This window comes from Monodon monoceros, unplaced genomic scaffold, assembly GCF_005190385.1.
Source record: "Monodon monoceros isolate NGI ecotype Baffin Bay Population unplaced genomic scaffold, NGI_Narwhal_1 Super_Scaffold_18, whole genome shotgun sequence".
In the NCBI taxonomy this organism is placed as follows: Eukaryota; Metazoa; Chordata; class Mammalia; order Artiodactyla; family Monodontidae; genus Monodon; species Monodon monoceros.
In genome coordinates, this window is record NW_021703774.1 from 35,952,235 (window position 1) to 35,967,867 (window position 15,633).

The following is a 15,633-nucleotide window of genomic DNA, read 5'->3' on the forward strand; positions in this document are numbered from 1 at the left end:
GTGACAGAAGGACACCAATGTAGATGGGAGATGGTTGTGGTGGGAGCTTGGAAAGTTCTCTTCTGAGTGATTCATTTTCTTAAAGAAGTAGAACATGATAATCAGCTGAGTGTGAGGATGGGGTTGATATCAGAAGTTTCAGAAGAGAGAAGGTGGTATGAAGAAGATGATATGTCTAGAAGACAGTTTGAGTACATGCACAGAGGAGACAGAAATTTGGATTTAACTCAGGAAAGGAGTTTTGCTAGGCTAGTTCGGTTCATAAAGAGACAGGCAAAAGAGTTGAGGAAATATGCAAGAGAGTGATTATAATGATGGCTAAGAATAGACATGATGACTTGAAGGGGTTGGCTGACAGGGAAAAGGTGGTTGCATCAATGTATTACAGGTTCCAGTGTGATAAAAGAATTGTCACGTTGGTGGGTACCAGAGGGAATGAGAAAGACAGGAGGGAGTTGGAGGGTATGATGTTATGGAGGCGGTGTAGATATTGCTGACAAAAGGTGCCCTGGTAGGGGAAACACAACACCATCAGAGAAGAAGAAGGCAAGGACTGAGAGGGCCGTGGAACAGATGCTGTTGGCTCTCCTATGTCTCCTTGGTCCACCCCTGAGTCTACCCTAGACAGTTCTCAGAAATGTTGATGTTTTCTTGCATCTCTCTGCCTGAGGGTGTTCTCTGGACACAAGCATGTCCTTGGCCTTCATGGGGTGGGGAGTTAATGTGACTCTTAATCAACGAGGGAAGGGAATTAGTGGATAAATTCCCAAATTTACTGGCCCTCTGACATACAGTTTTAAAGTATGTTCTACAATCTCTCTGAAGGTCTTTAGTTGTATTGAGCCCCAGTTCCCACACATGAAACTCACTCAGTAATCCACCTATTACTGACTTTTCTTCCTTTGTCTCACTTCCTACTGGGCTTCCTGGAATTACATCCCAAATAAACCACCTACACCCAAATCCTCGTCTCAGGATCTGTTTTGGAGAAACCCAATTTAAGATAGCTGGGGTTTGGGAAGGATAAGCTATGTGGACATTAAAGTCACCAATGAATAATTAGATAATCCTCTGTTATATGTTAATGGTATTATTTGCAGCTCTATTTTTAAGAGCAAAAATCTGGTTTGTGTGTGTGTACCTGGAGACAACCAATGGAGATTGATTGAATATAGCAGAGAATAGTTTTACAATGAAACACCATGCAGCTTTTAAGAATAATTATAGTTATCGGTACAGTATAGTCCTGAAGATACACTCATGCTAAATTTCATGAAGAATGAAAATCAGGTAACAAAGTAGTGTGTGTGTGTATGTGTGTTTGTAGGTATGTGTGTATGTGTGAATGTATATATATATATACACAAAATTCCACAAATTCACATATATATAAATATATATTTTATATAAAATGCATATAAATGTTTATTAAAATATAAATATATAATTATATAATATATGTTATATAAATATGACATACATATTTATTCCTAGACAATATAAATTTTTTATATCTGGATAATAGGATGATGTTGTTTTTTGTTTTCTTGAGTTTTTTTTTTAGTGTGTGTGTGTGTATGCTTTCTAGTTTTTTAAAAAGTACGAATAATTTGTATCATATAAGTTAAAAACAACAGTAACACTTGGAGAAAAAAAATTATGGTGATCAGTAGTCCCAGTCAAACTGAGATGGCTGGTCACACTATGAAATATTTATACTCTTTCCTCCATCCTTCCCATTAAGTGGACAAATGACAAAATAGACTGTCTTGGAGTCCTGTACAGAAGGACATGATAGAAGTGGAAGACATCATTATTATTCCGGAAACATACATTTTTTTTGCTGCAAAAATCCAGGGATGAAGTCAACATATTTGGTTGATAATCCCCTTCACATGTGCATGCTAGTTTGGCTTTCATTTCCATCTGCAGGGAGGCTTTAACAGCTGTTACTGTCAGCCCTTTGCACTATGTTTCCAAAGATTTAAGAACCATACAAGGGCAGGAATATTCTGGGAATGAAGTTGGATGAGCTTAAGGAAAAATAGCTCACCCGCATTGTTACCTAGAAATGGACACCCTCCCTTTCCCTCTGTCTCAGTCTCTTGCTCTCCTGGTTTCTGTCCTGTGTGTACCAGGCAGAGAGCCTGGAATGAACATCAGTGTGCCTGCCTGGTACGCACACCAGCCAGACAGGAGGCTCTCACTCCATTGTTCGTTAGTGCTCTCTGTTAAACAATGTTTAATGTCATTTAAGGAGTTTAATGGCATATTATTGGAAATATTACAAAGACAAGAGGGGAAAAAAAAGTCCTCCCTCTTATATTTTCCAGGCCTGTCACAAGCACACTCATCTCAAGACCTGAGACCTATAGCTACAGAAGCCTTGTTCACTTTTGTTTTGTTTACTGAAATTATATATACTCTACTTCTGTCCTGAAAGAATTGAGTTGCCCATATCTCCATTTGAAGAAGGCTCCCAGCCCCCTCTCAAACACATGTAAGGGAAGCCTAGATGCTAAACTCTGCCATGTGTAGAGGAATCCAAGAGCAAACAAGAAATACCAGTGCCTCAGCCCTACCCTAGAACAATTAAATAAAAATCTCTGGATCATAGGCATTGGGATATTTAAGTATTTCACCAGGTGATTCTAATGTGCAGTTTGATCCAGTTCCTTCTCATATCTCAGCTCATTACTTGATGCACTCATTCATTCATTCATTAATAATTAATGTAATAATATCCTCTAGGAGTCCAGCACTATGCTATGCCCTATGGAAGACAGAAAAGAAGTGGAAGGTACAGTTCTGAACTACAGGAGAGTTATAACCCAGTGAAAGAAACAAGATGAATACACAGACGAAGTGCCCTATGAAAGATGAAATTGGTGTAGGTGAGGGTAACCGGGGTTAGAAGGTAGTGTTTAACAATATAAGAATTTAAGTCATAAAGCCAAGAGACCCTGGCTTGAGTCCTAACTCCACCATACCTAACTCTGTAAAGCTATGCAAGTTATTTTCTTCTTTGAGACTTTTTTTTTCTCATTTACAAATTGTCCTCTAAAGTTCATGAAGTCCAGCTTAAATAATGTATGGGAACAAGCTTTTGTAAACTTTCAAGTGCTACAAGATGTTTTAATTGTTAGTGACTGTATACTTAATATAGGGACACATTTTCTATAATCTGTCCCCAACCTGGCTTTCTAAACTTATGTTCAAATTTCTAACTTCAAAACCTAGGCTCTTTCTTTTACTTGTGCATTCATCTATTGCTGAACTGCCTGATCCATTCTACTTACCTAAAAACTGCCATGTTTATTCCCATAATCACATTTTTGCTGATGCCATTTCCTCCTGGGAGTATCTTTTGCTCCCAACTTCCTAATCCTTACTCAACTTTCCCAACTCAATTTACTGATCAACTTATATATCAAAGTATGTTCTAACTATGCAAACTCACACTAATCTCTCCCTCCCGGGAACTTATAGCCAATAACATATTGCATCATAATATGCCTCGTTGTCTTATTTTTCACATGTTTACACCTTATTTCACCATTTTGTAAATTCCTTGAAGAACAGGTACCATCAAGGGTTACATTGCTTTGTTCAACTATAAAGACTTGTGACATTTACAGGTTTAAATCATGCTTAAAGAAGGAAGGAAGGAGGGAAGGAGGGAAGGAGGGATGGAAGGAATCAAGAAAGGAAGGAAGGAATGAAGAAAGAAAGGAAGGAAGGGAGGAAGGAAGGGGGGAAGGAAGGGATGATGGAAGATAAAAGGAGGAATGGAGAGGAGAATTCTTTTTCATGTACTGAAATTCCTAAATTCTTAATCCTTCCTATAGTTGCTTTAGCATCCACACAGTTTTAGATGCTGAACCAAAACATCTAAATTTTAGTAATTGAAACATCTACATGCTGCCCTTCACAAATAACTGGAACAGCCTCTTGCTATAAATATATTTACCTATTCTTTCCTTGGCTGAACTTGCCTCCTCCTCCAGTTCGATATTTTAAGCTTCAGTTATACACGGCTTAAATGAGGCTTATTTCTTCTAACTCTACTTCTCCTCTCCCTTGTTCTGAGAATGAGGAGGGGGAAGTCTAGTGATAGTTTCCTGGCAAAATTATTTGCGATGCCTGCTCTTGATCAATGCTGCTCTCAGACCAGGCTGGAACCCTGCATTTGAGGTCCTGTCTGTCATCCAGCCACAGCCTCCTCATCAGACAAGTCATCCCTGGGACCGGGATATGTGCTCAACTGAATCCCATGCCCCCCTCTAGATCATATTCTAAGACCTTTTAATTTAACCAAAAGGCACCAGGCCTATGTCCAGGGCCTCCATATGCCTTGTTCCTGGGTTTATCTTTCCACTCTCAGTGTGCACCCCCATAAAAGTGCCCAAAAAAGGCATCTGTGAGCCATGTGAACAGAACTTGGACATAAAAGTTGAGACTCCCATATGTAGTATGTGAAGCATAAGTAGGTAGAAAGAGAATTGGCTAGGAGTCTATACAATAACATTCCAGGTTCTGAGGGGTCCAAGAATACTAGCTCAGATCTGGCTTCCAGGTCATAATAAATGTATTTGAGTGAAGGTAGCGGGTTAAGAACATACTTTATGTAGACTTTAGTATCTAGATTGTATACTTCATAAGTCTTTAAGTATATAGGAACCTCTGTTTCTACTCTATTCACAAGTCCCACAAGCTTAAACTTGAAAATAAACTGTCTTTTTAAAGCATCCACCCTCCTCACTTTTTCTTGTTAATTTAAAAATCAACATTAGTGATATATAATTTACCAAAAATTAAATGTATCAGTTTAAAGTGTACAATTCAGTGGGTTTCGACAAATACATAGACTTGTGTAATCATTGTGCCAATCAAGATATGTCATACTTCCATAGCCTCCAAAATTTCACTCATTCCCTTTTGTTGTCAATTGTCCCTCACTCATGATCCAGAAAACTACTGATTTACTTTCTGTCACTATAGATGCATTTTGCATGTTCAAGAATTTCATCTAAATTGAATCACATGGTATTTATTCTTTTGTATATAGAATGTCTCATTCAGCATAATGCTGAATGTTGTTCCATGTAAAATAGCTCATTCCTTTTTGTTATTGATCTATATTCCATGGAATAAATATACCATAATCTGTAATCTATTCATCTGCTAATTTTCAGTGTTTGGCTATTATAAATAAAGTTGCCATGAACATTATTTTACAAGACCTTGTGTGGACAAATAAATGTCTCGTGGTGTAATTGGTGAGTTATATATTTAGCTTTATAAGAGATTGTTAAGTACTTTTCAAAGTGGTTCAACTATTTTATACTCCCAGAATAATGTGTAGGTGTTCAGTGATTCTAAATTTTGTCAAAATTTGGTATTGTCAGTCCTTTCAACTTTAGTAGGTATACAGTGGTAACATTGTGGTTTAAACTTGTATTTGCCTGAAGTCAAATGATACTGAGCATCTCTTCATGTTTCTATTGGCCATTATTATATCTTTCTTTGTGAAATATTTGTTCATGTATTTTTCCTATTTTAAAAATTTGTGCTTTTAAAATTATTACTGAGTTGTGAGAGTATATATATATATATATATATATATATATATATATATATATATCTATATCCTGGATATAAGTCCCTTGCCCATGTGCTATAAATATATTTTCCCATTGTAAGGGTTGTCTTTGAATTTTCTTAGTGGTGTCTTTCAAAGAGCAGAAATTTAAAATTTTGATGAAGTCCAAATTATAATTTTTATGTTTCAGCTTTTTTGTGCCTTGTCTAAAAAAAAATGCCTATCCCAAAATACAAGTATTTTTCTATGCATTTTTCCTATGAGTTTTATAGTTTTAGTATTGTCTGCCCTTTCTGTCATTTCCAGATCTGCTTCTATTGATTGATTTTTCTCTTTATTATAGGTCACATATATTTCCCTGTTTTTTTTTTTTTTTTTTTGCTGTTTATTTCTTTGTTTTCTACTGGATGCTTGACATTGTAAATGTTACATTTTCGAATACTGAATTTTGTTGCTTTCTTTTAAAGGATGTTGAGTTTAGTTTGGTCAGGCAGTTAAATTATGTGAAATCCTCTTAAACCTATAAATTTTGTTAAGGTGTGTCTAGAATAGCTTTCAATCTATATCTATTTTATTCCTACTATTAAAATGTGAACTTTCTAAGTTCTCGCTAATCTGTCTGGTTAGAACTGGAGCATATCCTGTTCTCTCTGGGAATTATTCAGCTTGTAGCTCTCCATTACACAATTATTTTTTTCATAGCATTTGTACATTGCTCAGGCTTACCTTATCCAACAAGTGCATACTTAATATTCAGCAACCTGTTCAAAAGAACTTCCATGCTGGTTTCTAGAGTTCTTAATCTGTGTAATTCCCTCCACTCTCCGGTACTCTGGATTAAACCTTATCCTCACAAAACTCTGATTGCTGTACCTTCAACTTAGCAAGACAACTGTGCTCTGCACGTGTTCCCATCTCTACACTGTGTTCTAAAAACTGCCCCCAGTTGCTTCTCAGCCTTTTGGCTAAGATCAAGTGTAGTATCTGTTCTTATCAGTAAAAATTGTCCCCAAGCAGAAAGTCAAGGCAATTGTAGAGCTCACCTAGTTTGTTTCCCTTCCCGCATAGTTCTCTATTGCTTTTTACAGTTGTTTCATATATTTTTTGAGTTTTCTATCCTTTTATGCCAGAAGGGCAAGTCCCGGACTAATGACTGTATCATGGTTGGAAACAAAAGTTACTTCACTTGGGGCTTCCCTGGTGGCGCAGTGGTTGAGAGTCCGCCTGCCGATACAGAGGACATGGGTTCATGACCCGGTTCGGGAAAATCCCACATGCCGCAGAGCAGCTAGGCCCGTGAGCCGTGGCCGCTGAGCCTGCGCATCTGGAGCCTGTGCTCTGCAACGGGAGAGGCCACAACAGTGAGAGGCCTGTGTACCGCAAAAAAAAGTTACTTCACTTTGATTTTAATTCGTTCACATTTCTGATGTTATTTGTTGACTGGCAGTGTCTATGACTTCTCTTTTGGAAATATTTTCTGAAGTTTCCTCCCCAGTCCTGCCAGAAAAAGAGGTTAAATAGGGTGTACAATTATGTCCAAAAAAAAAAGATTAGGATACGATCTGACTAGAGTGATTGATAAACTTTAATTCCAAGAAATAGAAAATAGTATCCACACTTTTAGGAATACAGAACAATATTTGAATGTAGGGAATAGAGACTGGCCAGCTCTGTGTTAAATACCATAAAGTTTGGCAAAAGCTACCTTAGTTGCTGCCAGCTTCTTGGCTTTTCTGATACACCTCTACCCACTAACTCAGGGACCCAGTATTCTCTGACTCTTCTCATCTTTCTGGTTCAAAGTGTGTTACCTAGTAAATGTAAAATAAAATTTTTATGAGATGCTAATGACTCATAAAACTCAATATGCTATTCTAAAAATTTTAGAAAATCTAAAACCTTAAATTGAAAGAATGAATTACTAACAGTGTGAATTCAGGCCTCTGTCAAAGGGGTGGAAAAGAATATGGAAAGATTAGATCTCTCCTAGCACAAGTTATATAGACTAAGATGGAGGCCACTCTACCTACATCCCACCAGAGCTAGGTTAGGAGGGACAAAATAAGCATTCTAACAAAGATCTAAGAAGAGACAAAAAGCACCATTTCACATCTTCAATCACCGCACAGTCTGCAAAGCATGGCCTAGCCTTGCAATAACCTCCACTCTGCCCCTCCCCTGCCCATTAGCTGGAGCCAGTGAATTATGGTGAAAGACAGGAGCCCTCCAGCGTCTAGGGTAGAAATGACTTTAATTTCATCAGAGCCCTGGAGAAGAGACTATTAAAAGAGTTAATGGAACAAACTTCTGAATAGATGGGTCAGGCTGTGACAAACCAAAGTGTTTTTTTGATTTAAGAAGGAAAAAGGAAAATGAAAGCTGGAGATACAGACCTTGTAGCTCTGATGGCCTCTGAGTCCCCTATCAAATCAATCCTAAATGCAGTAGAGTCCTGATAATTTAATGAAGAACTCAAGAGGTGATGTGGTGAATTTGGTCACAAAGTTGAAATGGGGAAGAGGTACAGTGCACTACAGGGACTGTTCCCCGCCATTGTTTTCTGAATTACAACTGGGGGCGGAATGAAGGATTACTCTATTTTAAAATGTTGACATCAGAATACAGGTTGTTGGAGTTTCAAAAGACCATAGTTAGAAAGTTCTCCTTAAAGTACAAATCTGTATAAGAATAAAATTGGACTGTGGTTTAGCAAATAAAATAATTAGGGTAAACAAGAAGTGAGAGAGAGATAAAAGGAAAATGTTAGAGTACGGTTGGCAATGAAAATATACCCACAAAGTGAATTTTCCCAGTCACTTCAGGGGAAATAGTGAAATTATCATATTGTGATGGCTAAGATTTGCCAGACTCTCTGGGGTATTTGTAGATTTAGTTTGTAGTCAGCAGAGATAAAAAAGAGTATTTTTTTTTTTGGCCATGCTTATTCTGAAAATATCTATCAAAAGATACACACTTTAGAGAATAGAACATTTCCCATAGAATTTTCTTTTATAGTGATCCCAAATGTAGATCTTCAAGATCTTCAATATCCTTGAAAACAATGATGTAAGTAGCCACACATCCCTGGAGGTCACTATAATAATTCATTGGGCAGAGTTACTCTGTCTAAGCAACCTCTGTGGGCCCCAGGTTTGAGAAACTACATCTTTAGAGATCCTTTGACTCCTCTTGAAGGATTGGCATCCAAAGCCCCTTTGTGAGTGAAGGGGCTCATTCCAAAATGATGGAAAACCACTAATACTGGGCTTCTGACACTCTTCAAAATTACTGGACTAATGTCAAAATATTACAGAGTAATACCCAGTATCCCAAGTCAACTCCACTTACTGTGCATCATCTGATTGCCTTAAATGAAGTAGGAAGGTGAGGTTAAATACCATATACTGAGTACCTAGTAGGTATCAGGCACCCTGCATACTCCATCTAGAGAAGCCATTTTTGTTTAATGGTGACTATAGTTGATGATACTGTTTGGACAAATGAAATTTGTGAAGAGAGTAGAATTTAAGTGTTCTCACACACACACACACACACACACACACACACACACACACAAAGTAAACATGTAAGGTGATGAATGCTAATTAACTCAGTTATGGGAATTATTTCACCATGTACACAAATATCACATCATCATATTGTACCTGTTAAATTTATTACAGTTTGTCAATTATACCTCAAAAAAGCTGAAAAAAGAAGACATTTTTGTTTTAGAACACCTGTATTCATTTCCCCTTCCAATTGTATCCCATTTTTCTTCATTAGAATACCGCTTCCACTGAAAAGGTATTAGAATACCTCAGGTACACACTGCTATATGTAAAATAGATAACCAACAAGGGCCTACTGTCTAGCACAGGGAACTCTGCTTAATATTCTGTAATAACCCAAATGGGAAAATAATTTGAAAAAGAATAGATACATGTATATGTATAACTGAATCACTTTGCTGTACACCTGAAACTAACAATTAACAGCATTGTTAATCAATGATGCTCCAATATAAAATAAAAATTAAAAAAATTAAAAAAGAATAGAACTGTAATACATGTGGACCTGTGTGTTAGGATTCCAGGGCATGAGGTACATATTATCTAATGGAATGGTCACAAGAAACAGATGCTTGCCTTTCTGGTTCCCTGTTCAAACCTCACTGTTCTAACAAGGATCCCAAAGAACTCTGTAAGCTGATATAAGCTGATACTCAGAGGCTGGCCCTCACTCTGTGTTGATTATGGACTTATTGTTTCAAACTTTCTTATTCAAAATTAAACACATAACCAAATGACCATAATCCAAAAAAAAAAAAAAAAGGAATACTTCACTGAAGACAGTCTTGACAAGAAACTGTAATCAAATGTGCTCCTTATTACTGAACAAGAAGTGGCCTTTGACCCAACCTAGGCCAATTAGATGTTTCTTCTGTGATATTTCAAACACCATCAGAGAGTCAAAGAAGTTCTATTCCATTTGATTAAGGATGACTGGACTAGAGTTGCTGTTATAAAATTACTGCTATCTTTTCTGCTTCTGAGCCTCCAGAACTGATTTGGTTCAACCGCATTTCCATGCCTGATTCTTCAGGTTCTCATGGATATTGTCAAGCACCAATATCCATCCAATAAACTATTTGCTTAATTTACTCAAAGCTGTTTTCTTTTGCTCAAAATCAAAGAGTCCTTAAGGATATACTACCTCACTTGACACACAATTCTAAGATATTATGGTTGTGACCATTTCACTGTGGAAAAAAGTTTGACACAGAAAGATTCAATGACATGCCCAGAATCCCACAGCTAGTAAGACTGACAGGGTATGGACCCAAATCTGGGTGTGTCTGACCCTGAGTTTCAGATTGTTAACCTACATTATACTGATTTCCATCTGTAATTTTCAAACTGCTTTCCCAAAGAGCCTCAATGTTCCACATGCTGATCCAAGATTTTTCACTGCTGAAATTGAATAATGGCAGCCTTGCCAATTTAGAGGAAATAATAACTTAATGGATAGAATGTTTTCAACTTTAAATTTTCCTTCCATAAATTTTTCTTAAACCTTTGGTGGTTTCTACTGCTTGCCTGTGAGGCAGAGAACAAAACAAATGAACAAGCAGCCAATGAATATTAATGGCAAAAGTCTGAAACAACAGATCATGCCTCCCTCAAGAGCTTGTTGTTTGCATGCACATGTGTTGTGATTTTATGTTGCATACCTATAATATAGTCATTTTCTGCTAGGAAAATTGTTCCTAGTTCAAATGCTAGAATTAAATACATCCATATTTCACAGTATTATGCAAAGAGCACCACGATTTTCAAGCTGTCTGCCACCTCAAAAAAATTTTTTTTAAATTGCCTCAAGTAAGCCTGAGACAATGGCAGCCAAACATTTTGGGTGGTATAAGTCATGTCACCTTTAGGAAAATCAGCCCTTTATCTACATCCAAAGCCACCATATTTTGAGGATAAGGGCTTTGGCACTTACTGGATTCTACAAGAATAATGTCATTTGTCAGCCTAAATGCAAGACCCAGAATCAGTTTAAGGGACTTGAAATCTCATTTTGATTCTTGGCCTGGACACCAGCTAAAATGCCTTGGGCCTTGAGAAAGGCCAAGGTATGGTGTATTTATTGGCCATGACTGCAGATCTGGTTAACTTGATGAGAATTTATAGAAAAAGGGATGAAGCAAATCCAGATTTGCTTTTGGCTATAGATGCATCAGGATAGTAGCCCGGCCTTAAGTTAGAATAGCATCCCAGGAAAACTTCCCAGGGTTTAAGGATTAATATAATGAGAGTAGAATTTGGACCCCTGGGTCTTCCTAGCTTCTCCTACAGCAAGATCAGCTATTTCCCATTTTCCCATTTTTCCCCTCAAAATACCCCTCTTCCAAAATTCATATTGCTTCTGAAATTTCCTGGTCTCCAAGAAGACAGACCAAAATAAAATTATTTTAAATTTACTTTGGGCCAACAGTGGCAGAAGGAATAAGATATATACTAATGATCAAAACATAGGTGATCCTACACAAGTAAAGTTTACTGTCTAGCAAAATAAAACTTCCAGATTCCCCAGAAAATGAGCTATCTACTACCCTTCCTATCCTGAATATAAAACTTTGACCATTTTTACTTGTGCCTTCTTTAGCATATGGGTATAATATATAAATATTGTATTAGTCTATTGACTCCATGTGCTAATTGGAGTCAACATGAATTGGTATCACCTTTCCAATGTCTGTACAAGTATAGTCTCCAACTGAAATCTCCTAGATTGTAACATTGGATCTCATCAATTTAGATGAAGTAAATTTTCAGATAAATACATAGGTAGTGAAGCTTCAGGGAGGAACCCATGTATCATGCTCCCTTGGTGAGTCATTCCCTTAAAGAGGCAAGGCTGCTTCTCATCTTTCCTTCCACGAATCTGTATCTGTTTCCATATGGTCTGAATGTTTCTCTATTTCCAGGCTTATACCACCCAAAGAGTTTAAAAACTACTTTGGCACCTAGAGATGGCAGGGGAGACCTTCCATCCTTCATTGTTGATCCTTATTACCACATGTCACCAGGCAGTGCACTGGGCTCGTTTTGTTGACTTCCATCAACCATTTATATTGAGATATAATCCTGGGTCCTAGAAAAGAGGAATATTTTATGTCCCAAGTGAGTGATTCACACTCAACACTATGTTGATGTATTTTATGGGATGTAAAAATCTCTGTTCCGGTGATTTCAGCTCCATCAGCATAATTTTCTTCCACATGGCACAGGTAAATCATGGTTAAATATTGAATCATTTATCAATGAATGCATTGTAAGCCAGATCTCATAAAATCTCAGAAATAGATTGTGCTAAAAAAGCAGCTAGCAACCAACTATGATTTTCAAATTTTCCCTTCCATAATCTGTTCCTCATTTAGAGAGAAAACACTGAGGAAATTAAAAATTAGTAAGCTTTACTCCTTTATTGGTAACAATATAAAAGTATACTGATTAGTATAGAATAAAAATATTATTTGGGGGCTTTATAAGAAGAAGGAAAATTTGAAAACTCTGTGCTTCTAGAAGACAAATTGTCATTCTCTGTGAAAGCAACACATTTCAGAAAGTATACACGCATCTTAGGTTCCCCACGTTTAAACTTAAATCCACAGGGATAGCACATGGAATAAAAAAAGTTTATGATTGGATGAAGGGGTTTAGTGATGACAGGGGAAGTCAACCTTCTTTTTAAATAACTTTATGGGAGTATAATTTCTTTACAAGGTTGTGTCAGTTTCTGCTGTACACAAAGTGAATCAGATTTGTGATATAACCCCATATCCTCTTGCTCTTGAGCCTCCCTCCCAAGCTCCCTATTCCACCCCTCTAAGTCATCACAAAGCATGGAGCTAATCTCCCTGTGCTATACAGAAGCTTCCCACTAGCCATCCATTTTATATTTGGTAATGTATATATGTCAGTGCTACTCTCTCACTTTGTCCCAGCTTCCCCTCCCCCCACCCCCATGTCTTCAAGTCCATTCTCTACATCTACGTCTTTATTCCTGCCTTGACACTAGGTTCATCAGTACCATTTTTTAGATTCCATATATGTGCATTAGCATATGGTCTTTGTTTTTCTCCTTCTTACTTACCTCACTCTGTATGACAGACTCTAAGTCCATCGACCTCACTACAAATAACTCAATTTTGTTCCTTTTTATGGCTGAGTAATATTCCATTGTATATATGTGCAACATCTCCTTTATCCATTCATCTGTTGATGGATATTTATGTTGATTCCATGTCCTGGCTGTTGTAAATAGTGCTGCAATGAATATTGTGGTACATGTATCTTTTGGAATTATGGTTTTCTCAGGGTATATGACCAGTAGTGGGACTGCTGGGTCATATGGCAGTTCTGTTTTTAGTTTTTTAAGGAACCTCCATAGTGTTCTCCATAGTGGCTGTGTCAATTTACATTCCCATCAACAGTGCAAGAGGATTCCCTTTTCTCCATACCCTCTCCAGCATTTATTATTTGTAGATTTTTTTGATGATGGACATTCTGGATGTGAGATGATACCTCATTGTGCTTTTGATTTGCATTTCTCTGATGATTATTGATGTTGAACATCTTTTCATGTGTTTGTTGGCCATCTGCATGTCTCCTTTGGAGAAATGTCTATTTAGGTCTTCCATCCATTTTTGGATTGGGTTGTTTGTTTTTTTGATATTGAGCTGAATGAGCTGCTTGTATATTTTGGAGATTAATCCTTTGTCAGTTCTTTGTTTGGAAATATTTTCTCCCATTCTGAGGGTTGTCTTTTCATCTTGTTTTTGGTTTCCTTTGCTGTGCAAAAGCTTTTAAGTTTCATTAGGTCCCATTTGTTTATTTTTTATTTTATTTCCATTATTCTATGAGGTGGGTCAAAAAAGATCTTGCTGTGATTCATGTCAAAGAGTATTCTGCCTGTTTTCCTCTAAGAGTTTTATAGTGTCTGGCCTTACATTTAAGTCTTTAATCCATTTTGAGTTTATTTTTGTGTATGGTGTTAGGAAGTGTTATAATTTCATTCTTTTAAATGTAGCTGTCCAGTTTTCCCAGATCCACTTAGTGAAGAGGCTGTCTTTTCTCCATTGTATATTCTTGCCTCCTTTGTCAAAGATAAGGTGACCATATGTTCATGGCTTTATCTCTGGACTTTCTATCCTGTTCCATTGATTGATATTTCTGTTTTTGTGCCAGTACCATACTGTCTTGATTACTGTAGCTTTGTAGTGTAGTCTGAAGTCAGGGAGACTGATCCCTCCAGCTCCATTTTTCCTTCTCAAGGTTGCCTTGGCTATTTGGGGTCTTTTGTGTTTCCATACAAATTGTAAAATTTCTTGTTTTAGTTCTATGAAAAATGCCACTAGTAATTTGATAGGGATTGCATTGAATCTGTAGATTGCTTTGGGTAGTATTGTCATTTTCACAATGTTGATTCTTCCAATCCAAGAACGTGGTATATCTCTCCATCTGTTTGTGTCATCTTTAATTTCTTTCATCAGTGTCTTATAGTTTTCTGCGTACAGATCTTTTGCCTCCTTAGGTAGGTTTATTTCTAGGTATTTTATACTTTTTGTTTCAATGGTAAATGGGAGTGTTTTCTTAATTTCTCTTTCTGATTTTTCATTGTTAGTGTATAGGAATGCAAGGGATTTCTGTGCATTAATTTTTTATCCTGCTACTTTAACAAATTCACTGATTAGCTCTAGTAGTTTTCTGGTGGCATCTTTAGGATTGCCATGTCATCTGCAAACAGTGACAGTTTTACTTCTTCCTTTGCAATTTGTATTCATTTTATTTCTTTTTCTTTTCTGGTTGCCATCACTAGGACTTCCAAATCTATGTTGAATAATAGTAGTGAGAGTGGGCACCCTTGTCTTGCTCCTGATCTTAGAGGAAATGCTTTCAGTTTTTAACCATTGAGGATGATGTTGGCTGTGGTTTTATTTTATATGGCCTTTATTATATTGACATAGGTTCCCTCTATGCCCACTTTCTGGAGAGTTTTTATCATAAATCTATGTTGAATTATGTCAAAAGCTTTTTCTGCATCTATTGAGATTATCATATGGTTTATATCCTTCAGTTTGTTAATATGGTGCATCACATTGATTGATTTGTGTATATTGAAGAACCCTTGCATTCCTGAGATAAACCCCACTTGATCATGGTGTATGAACCTTTTGATGTGCTGTTGGGTTCTGTTTGCTAGTGTTTTATTGAGGATTTTGTATCTGTGTTCATTAGTGATATTGGCCTGTAATTTTCCTTTTTTGTGACATCATTGTCTGGTTTTGGTATCAGGGTGATGGTGACCTCATAGAATGAGTTTGAGAGTGTTCCTCCCTCTGCTATATTTTGGAAGAGTTTGAGAAGGATAGGTGTTTACTCTTCTCTAAATGTTTGATAGAATTCACCTGTGAAGCCATCTGGCCCTGGGCTTTTGTTTGTTGGAAGATTTTTAATCACAGT

General features: G+C 37.0%; 1 pseudogene; it reads left to right on the top strand.

Moving 5' to 3' along the window:
- Positions 1-6,547: 6,547 nt before the first annotated feature.
- On the top strand, positions 6,548-6,724 carry LOC114900180 (annotated as a pseudogene).
- The last annotated feature ends 8,909 nt before the right edge of the window (positions 6,725-15,633 follow it).